This window comes from Ptychodera flava, chromosome 7, assembly GCF_041260155.1.
Source record: "Ptychodera flava strain L36383 chromosome 7, AS_Pfla_20210202, whole genome shotgun sequence".
NCBI lineage: Eukaryota > Metazoa > Hemichordata > Enteropneusta > Ptychoderidae > Ptychodera > Ptychodera flava.
The window spans coordinates 38,430,170-38,440,073 of record NC_091934.1 but is presented as its reverse complement, the minus strand read 5'-3'; positions in this window follow the sequence as shown (position 1 = coordinate 38,440,073).

Genomic DNA, 9,904 nt, shown 5'->3' with positions numbered 1-9,904 from the left:
TCATCTAACATTAACGGTTTAATCAGTGTAACATGAATGATTTTTGTCTTGACTCGTCTGTAGTGAATTATGAAAGATGTGCAACCAAAAGGCAAAATGAGGTGACGTGGTGAAATGATGGCTTGATAACTATAAAGCTCACCTAAAATTAGACACAGATGGCGTTCTTTCGTCTGACAGACTTATTTTCAAAACATGACGATCAATTTCACATCGGCAAATTGGACAATGTTTATGAGTAAGAATTATATCTGAAAATAGGTTTACACTTTTTATAGTGAAAAATATGTGTATAGTAGCTGCAAAGAGCTCAGATTAAAATATTTATTTATTCACGAAAGTTTTCCTTCATCAAACAGTGATATTGAAACCAAACATTTTAAATCTTGATATTGAAGGAACATGGAAGCATAATATATAAACTTATTTTTCAATGTTAATAATGATCGTTAGAAATTTGTTACGGCCATTATGCAATACAAATTTTAAGTATATTTTCTTGGCGCCGTAATAACATTTTGCTTCTTTTCTGATAGCATTCTTGGACACAGTGGCGCAAAGCGACAAAGGTATCCTATATCGCCGCAATGTCTGTTTTTGTTTCCGTCCGTCCGTTGACAGCGGTACGCAGCACCTGCCTGTAAGATAAATATCCTGTCAGACCAAAGCATTAAAGGTCATTTGCATGACCTGTATACAAACACTTTTGACACTAATGTTTAATATAGAAAGAGTACGTGTGAACGATGGTAGTGTTCTTTATTAATCGTTATACTCGGTTTTATTGTTCAAAACACTGTAAAATGCATTTGTATACAACGCTTTAAAAAATAAATCGAAGTCAAGTTTATTTTGTTTACAATTAAGTTTTTTACTCCTATATGTCCGATTATTTGACATTATGAATTGATTACCTGATTTCTACAATTTAAGGCGCAACTGTGGAAATGTAGTCGTTTCGCGAGGGCCAAAGCCATTGGCTGCAAAGAAAGTTAGCCTTGATTTTTTTATGGCAAGCGTTGGAACAACAGCAAACGTGAATCCTTTGAGCTGCTGCATTGCGGCAGCATGAACGAATATTTTATCTTTGTCACACGGTAAAGTCAAGATATAATACATATTTCCTTTGTTGTTTTTGGTATATCCGTAGAGAGTGTTTTCATTATATTTTGTTCGATCACTTTTAAAAACTGGTCAATAACAGATTTCTGCCAAACATAAAAATAAATTTATATCACTCGCATTTCGATGATGATGATGATATGGTTTGTGTGTGGAGCGGTCGCAGTCAGAAAAATGTAACAACTTAGCCGGTTATTGAACCACTCTTTATTGAGATTGCGGATTTAGCCGAGCAGTTCTGTCTGTTGCATCTCCGCTAAGCGACTGATGCCGTATGTTGTGGGTTCGAACCCGACTGAAAACTGGCAGTATTTTCGACCCTGGGTTGATAGTTCTGCTGGTTGACAGAATAGTCCCCGAGACAGTCGTTTGTCCAGTTTAAGCGATGTAGTCATTGCTTCGCTTCGATATAGTTTGTGCGTGCAATGTGTGATAGTGAGCGTGGGTGCTTCACGAACTCTACAACGTGTGGAGCGGTCGCAGTCAGAAAAATATAACAACTTGGCCGGTTATTGAACCACTCTTTATTTTAAGTCGGGATTTAGCCGAGCGGTTCTGTCTGTTGCCTCTCCGCCAGGGGACTGATGCCGTATGTTGAGGGTTCGAACCCGATTGAAAACTATCAGTATTATGTCTTAAAAAGTAAGAAGAGTAAAAAAAATGGTCATCTGACCTTATAAAAATAATCGCAATCATACCAATCCATAATCCAATAACACTAGGTCAAAATTTGTAAGACAATAGTTGTAAACATAGACACAAAACAGCACAGAACAGACAGTAAATAGACGGTACAAAAAAGTCAAATTCATGAAAGAAAGATATATGGACCTCTGGCCAAAAGACAAAGAAGTGATGTCAGGTGTTTCGAAAATAGTAAGCGCATCCTGCCCCACATGTGGCACCCGCCATATATCAATCTGTAAGTCAGATAGGTAGTGGTCACTAACTAAGGCCCAATGTCACCGATGCCATCAGTGATCATTTGTCGAAGAGAGATATTGTATTTATCTACCAGCTTGCGATACCTGACCTTATAATCTAGAGAGAGAGAGAGAGAGAGAGAGAGGAGAGGAGAGAGAGAGAGAGAGAGAGAGAGAGAGAGAGAGAGAGAGAGAGAGAGATTGATAGTATTCTCGGATAGAAAGGTTTAACTCCGTCCCGAAAAATCAAATAATCTCGCAAAGAAGCAATGGTACCCATCTCCATCCTATCACATTAATCCTAGCATACATGAAAATGTAAATGTTTATTATCTTTTATCTAGATCCGGCGATCCTGACGTAGAGGTTCTAACACATGTGATAAATACACAAATAAATACAAGGCAATTTGACAGAATTTAAGAATTTCAGAACTTCGTTCAATGGTTTGAAATTTATACACAACGTTTATACGTCTACATTTGTACACGAAGTTAAAACCAAGGTTAAGCTTAAAATAGAGACAAGGGAAAAAACATGTCTTGCCAAACAGTACGAAAATTCTTTTCTTTCTGTAAGTTTGAGTTTTGATCATCATCGCAATAGCTGCTTCCAAAATGCCCTGAAAATCATTAAAGTCGATATATGTTTGCTTTTAAGCTTAAACCACGCACACAACAAGCACACCAAGGAAAGTTGTACTTAATAGAAATTGTGTATTTCACGAAGAAGAAATAAATTATGTCTGCGATTGCATCCACTAATGTGATCCTGTGCATTAATCTATGTGTTCACTAATTGTGAAAGTTGATTATATTTTGGAGATCTTTGCTTTATTTCGAAGGATTCATTGTTGATTGGATAATGACTGCTTGATTGATTGCATAATGAGAGTGATCAGATAATGACAAATGCTTCTTCCAACAAAATGTGATAGTATCAAAGCGTCCGTATCATTTGTAAAAGTTCACGAGATACCCTGGAATTGCTTAAAGTTAAAGACTAGTCTTCAAAGGCATTAACATATCGCTTACTTTGATGAGCAAGGAATGCATATGAGAACATTAATTGCTAGTGTTTGTCCAGATGGATACTAAAAGTCATCGGTATCATTATTGATTGTTTATTGTTGCAATAATACATTGTATTCATATCACGTTACGCCTTGATTGGGTTTCTTCTGGTCATGCGTCTTGGCATCAAAGCCCATCCCGAAGTTAAATCTCCCAACAACAACTCTCAATATCAATCATGGTAGTGATAATTTTTCATCCAAAGAGTATATTTGGGAAATCAAACCACAGCTTCTTGCGTGAGAAGCTGGCATGTGAATGAGATCATCTAACATTCGCGGTATAATCAGTGTAATATTAATGATTTTTGTCTTGACTCATCTGCAGAAAATTATGAAAGATGTGTCCTACCTCTTGCCCCTGTACTCTGCTACCAAAAGACAAAATTAGATGATGTGGTAAAATGTTGGCTTGATAACTGTGAAGCTCACCTAAAATTAGGCACAGATGATGTCAGTTCGATTTTTAGATTCATTTGCCAAAGATGATGACCAATTTTACGTTGGCAAATGGATAATGTCTCTGGGCCAGAATTTCATCTGAAAATACATGTATACTTTTTAGCATATTTAAAATATGTATAGCAATTGCAAAGGTTTCAGACTAAGTGATTTATTTTATCAACTTATAAATTATGTTTTACATCATCGTACACTAAATATTGAAACTTAACATTTTAAACCTTGATATTGAAGAATCATGGAAGCATAACATATAAATTTATCATGGAATGTTGATACGATCATTGTGCATTACAAAGTTATTGGATATTTTCTCAGTGCCTTAATGACAATTTTCTTCTTTTCTGATGCCATTTTTGTTAAGAGTTAGACGCTTTTTATTTGTAGAGGTAATCGACCATAGTGTTTTCCAAACATGAACAAAAATAGAAAATAGTACCAGTTTAAATTACTGTACAAGTTGTTACTAGTTTAATAAATGGAGCGGCAGTTCTTGTTGACCTGAAATGGTGATACTGTACAGGTCTTTTGTTTCTCTTACAATAATTAAGATGATCGTTTACGAAATCTGCCTCAAAATAACAAAAACTCTTGGGCAAAAGATAAGTAAGTCACGTTGAGGAAATAATATAATGACTAAAATAAAAAAATCATACAGTTTGGTTGTTTACTTTCAGTTGGCGAAGAAATCAAACCTGATGGAGTTGTTTTCAATAATGGACTAAGTATCGCGTACGATGTAAATTATTCAAATAGTTAATCTAGGTAAAATCCATAGGATAGCGTTTTCAAAAAACGCGACAGCCCCTCGCATTTGCGAACCATTTGAAACATAGCAAGTGCATGTTTGCGACCTTCTGAATGTAAGCAAGGTTAAATAGTGCTCACGGTACTTATTCTGTTTTACGTAGATATGTTGAGCACTGTTTAATTTGTAAAACAAGGAGAAGAGTAAGTGTTACCATGGTATGGTCCTATAAAATTCGCTTAGTTAATTCATCATCTTTTTTGTATAAACTGCACTGCAACTTCTTGTTACCTGTCGAGTATCTAAGCTACAGCTCACGTCTGTTTAGTCGACTTTATGTACTGCAATATATTGACACTCTCATGTATATAACAATACAGTAGAGACACAATCGTTTATTTATTTAGTGTGGTATGCTAATGTTGAAAGCAAAACGATAATAAGAGAGGTAAAACCGGTTTTTAGGGTAGAAAGCACCTTCGGGACAGACAGTTGGACTCTCAAACTTTTTCAATTCTTTTCTGATCTACCTCTTTGAGTAAGAAAAACTTTCACCATCTTAATTTTTTGAAAATTTTATTTTTCACCATAGAGTTAATATTTTGATGGCGGCCATTTTGAATTTCAAACATCGGCAAATATCGGGTTATTTGTTTTTTTCTTTGGAACCAAAACTTACACGGTGACCCCGATTTATTCTTGATATTGAAAGGGAATGATTGAAAGTTTCCTTGACGAAAATGTTAGCAAAAGTTTTCATTTTTCACTTTCGAGGCGCATACTACCTTAACCAACCTAGTTAGAGTTATATAGTCTATCTTTACCTGCTAAATAGTAACAAATACGGTCAGTGAATGTTAAAAAATTATCTGACACAACAGTCCAACATGTCACTCTCAATCTTATCGATGTAGCAGCAGAACGTGGGCCACTTTTGCCGGGAATTCAAAACACAGTCGGAACTTCTGGTGATTTCGGCACAAACAGCATCGATATAATGGAAATAGACGGTTCTATTGACATTTGAAATTGTCTTCCTGAAAGTATCTTATTCCTTTGGATAAAACAGTGTTCTAGCATAATTAAGGTAGAATGAAACTTAGGGAGAAATATATTCGGACTGTCAAATTATAACAATAAGGTGTCTCTTTATACCGCTTGTCCGTGCTCATTTTTATATCTAAGAGTAAGGTAAGTTTTCCACATGTTAGTTTTGTGAAAATCAAAATTTCAATAACTATTTTCTTTATACACTTCAACAAGGGACGGCGGCCATTTTGGATTTTGAGTATCAGCTAACTTTGTTAATCTGCTTCTCTGGCACAAAATTTGGCACGTTGACCCCAATCTTTATTTTGATTTGGTAAGGGCCTGTTAAAGACTTCCCCAAGGAAAGTTTGGGAAAATTGTTTTCAGTCTTTCACTTTCGAGGCGCCTGAAGTTGAGTAATTGAACATGATATTATTTAGGTTGACAGGACTAGATTGAGACGAACAACTCCAGAATTGTCATGCAGTCCAGTTCATTACTTCCACGGTGTCTCCTTTTCCCTTCCAGACACAATAGTTTCCACTATTAATAATAATTTCATTATATTCTGTTCGGTAAAGAAGCACACATATTTTCTGATTCTGCTCCTTGAAGTTTACTGAAATTCAGTGGATATTCAATCTGATGAGAACTCACCACGTATGGCACCCTGTCACCTAGAGAAGACATCACAGTCAAAACCTTAAAAAGAGTGTTTCAATAATCGAGGTAAGTTGTTACAAATTTTCTGACTAAAACCCCTTACTCCCCACGCTACAGGGTTCTTGAAGCACTCGCACTCATATACTCACTATCAAATATCGCTCACAAACTGTATCACAGCAATGAGTACATCGCTTTACCGCGCGAAAGACATTCTCGGGGAAAAATTCTGTCCACCAGCACACCCAGTGTAGAAAATTCAGGGGATTCTCGATCGGATCAGAACCTACAACGTGCGACACCAAGTCACCTAGCGAAGAAATCACAGTCAAAACAACAATCAAAGTTGATGCAGTATTTATAATGTGCGATGTTTTCTTGAACTCGAGGCATAACTGAATTTAAGTCGTCAACAAAAGCATTGAGCAGCTAGAGAATATAAAAGCAAAGCGAGGGTATATTGTTGTGGATATAAGCCCAATGTGAATTAAAGTTTAAAGTTTATTTATTTTCTAGAGCGCCTTTTCTATTCCTAAATATTCAAAAGCGCTACACACATTAATAATAAACCATAAAAAGTCTGCAAGTTAAAAATCACTGCTGAAAACGAATAATAGAATTGGATACAATGTTAAAAGGTGGCCTAAGCTGTTTGTTAAAAAAGCACATTGCAATTGGTCCCTACAATTTATAGTACTGTTGAAACAAATGTTTTTAAGTTCACGCTTAAAAGATCGATGTCAGTGGTTAACTTTAGTTGTATTGGAATTGAGTTCCATAGTTTTGGCCCACAAATAGTGAGCGCTCTATCTTTGTGTATCAAATGAACGAGGTACAAGAAGATTGTGAATACTATCGTTACGTAAATTGTAACAGTGTATTGCTGGTAGGTGTGAACAAATCCTGAATATACATAGGTGCTTTGCCATTCAAGGCCTTAAAAACTAGCAAATTACTTTAAAATCGACTCTCGCCTTTACAGGCAGCCAGTGAAGCTAAATGAGAGATTGTGATATTCTGTCATTTTTTCTCAGATCTTTTACTAGTCGTGCAGCATTATTCTGTACTCGCTGCAATCGATCGAACAAGTACTGCGGCATTCCATACAATATCAGATTTGCATAATCAAGATGAGAACTGACGAGAGAATGGACAAAGTTTCACAAGCTTTCTGATTCAAGTATTACGAATACGACGTAGATTATATAAGTTATGGTTGACTTTCTTGGAAACTTGGTTAACGTGAAAAGACATCGATAGATTTGAGTCAGGCCAGCCTCCAAGATTGCGGACGTGGTCAACTAATTTGATCTGATTACCTCCGATATCAATATGCTTGCTTCTTATTTTAGCTAATTGTTGTTTTGTCCCTAAGAGCATAACTTCAGTTTTGTTCTCTCTTGTTGACATCCAGGCTTCTATATCACAAACACACTTCTCTATACACTTTACAGCATCAGATTCATCTTCCATTCGAGGTTGAAACACTGTCAAAAGCTGCGTGTCATCAGCATAGCCATATGAAGTAATCATGTGGTTACTTATGACGCTAAACAGTGTACTCGAATAGGCGGTGAAAAGGACCGGGCCCAGGCATGACCCTTGTGGAACGCCAAACTTAAGAGTAACACTATCAGATAAACTGTCAGATATGAGAACTTTCTGTGATCTATTGGTAAGGTAAGAGGCTAACGATGAGAGAGCTGAATTCTGTATGCCAAATTCATGTTCCATTGTTTTCAATAAGATTGTGTGGTCAACTGTATCAAAGGCTGCACTGAGATCAAGAAGAACCAGAAGAGCGACTTGTTTCTGACCCATACATTCAAAGATGTCTGTCATTACTTTACTGAGAACAGTCTCTGTACTGTGATGTTGTCTATATGCTGATTGATAAACTGGTAGCGGGGCGTTGATTTGCATGTGACTGGTCAGTTGATCGACAACAACCCGTTCAACTAGTTTGGAGATGAATGAAAGGTTACTAACTGGTCTGTAATTGGACAGGTCGGTACCGCCAGCTGCTTTTTTGACCAATGGTATGACGGTTGCCTCCTTCCAGACATCTGGAAATATGCCATCTTGAAGGGAACGATTGATCATGCAGGTGATGACAGGCAGTAAGATGTCAACGCATTCCTTCAGTAACCATGTTGGAATAGGGTCACTTGCGCACTGTTTCGATGGTGCTTTCATTATGCGCTTCTTAACTTCATCAGATGTTACGAGTTTGAAGTTATCGAAATTGTTGTCAATAATCCTGGTGTTGAATAAGTCTGTCTTACTATTCCCAGCTTGGGCATCCAATTTCTGTCGTATATTGGTGACTTTATCGACAAAAAAAATCGTTGAATCTGTTTGTCAGTTCAACTTTAGAGGCATGGTCTGGCAATGATGATGATGATGTATTTGGTGGTTTCATGAGCGAGTTCACAATCCCATATAGCTTCCTCTGATCACCATTGCATTCAGCAACCTTGTTTGAGTAGTATTCAGTACAGGCGAAAACTTCGAAACTGTTTGAAAGTCAATCTACTGTTATAGTTTTGATGTTTTCTCCATTTCCGTTCCGCGCGTCTTCTAAGCCGTCTTGTGAGTCTTATTTCATCGTTGATCCAAGGGAGAGAAGGTCTTGTTGCTAGCCGCTTGGTAGTTAAAGGGGCGTGTTTATTTAGAAGTTGACTTAGCACAGAGTTATAGATCATGACCAATTTGTCTACATTACTGCTTGACAAAACGGCCCGATCACAAAGTGGTGAAAGATATATGTCATTTCTGAAGGCTGCTTGGTCAATCTTCTTGTATTTTCGAAAGGTTATGACCTTTTCTTCGATGTAACGTGAAATGCTCATAAGGTTTGCAAACACGAAGCAGTGATCTGAGATGTAGTGATCAGCAACTGGTGAAGTGATGCCTATGTTATCGTCGCGTGTTATAATGAGATCAAGTGTGTTACCAGACTCGTGAGTCGGAACAGATACATGTTGTACTAAATCTCTCGACCGGCAAATGTCATTGAATTTACTTACTGACTGGTCGTCAATATTTTTCACATGAATATTGAAATCCCCACAGATCAGTACAGGTAGATTGCAATCTAATGTCTCATCGAGATAGTTTTCAAAATCACCCAAGAATGCATTGACATGGACTGGGTGTAATCTTGAATAAGGAGGTCTATATATCGTCACTAACTTAATCGTGGTATTGTTGTGATTGACTGTCCACTCTGCATATTCGAACGAGTTTTCCTCTCCTGTTCGTACCTTTCTCACTTCAAACAAGTCCTCGCGATAAACTATACCAACTCCTCCTCCAGTTCTATTTTCTTTTGGATGATCACTGATGTTGTATGCAGATGGGAGACAAGCTGATCTTACTGCTGAATCACGTTCTTTCAACCAGGTTTCTGTGATGACACAAATGTCAACGTTGTTCTCAACTAGATGATCACGGAAAACTTGACATTTGTTTCTTATCGATCGTACATTCACCAATGCAAGTTTCAAGGCGGCTACGGTATTTCTCTGTTGATTTTTTATAACATCGGGATAAAGTAAATTTGCGACATGCACACCATTGTTTACATCCCAGGGTCGAATTTGGCGTTTTTTACCAGCTCGTTTACCCCTATTTCGTTTCAAAATACCAGTGTCTTTCAGTATGCATCGTAAAGGTCTTGATATTTCTGCAGATGTCGAAGTGCATGAAGTGCTTCATTTGAATAACAAATTCTATCGGTCAAGTTCGCTCTATTGTCTTTGCGAGCAGTGATGTCCACCATGTTCATTTCCACAGATTGAAATCCACAGTAATTCAAATATGGATTACTTACTGAGTATGCCACTACCAAGACGAAAACCACTTTCACCACATTCCTGGTAC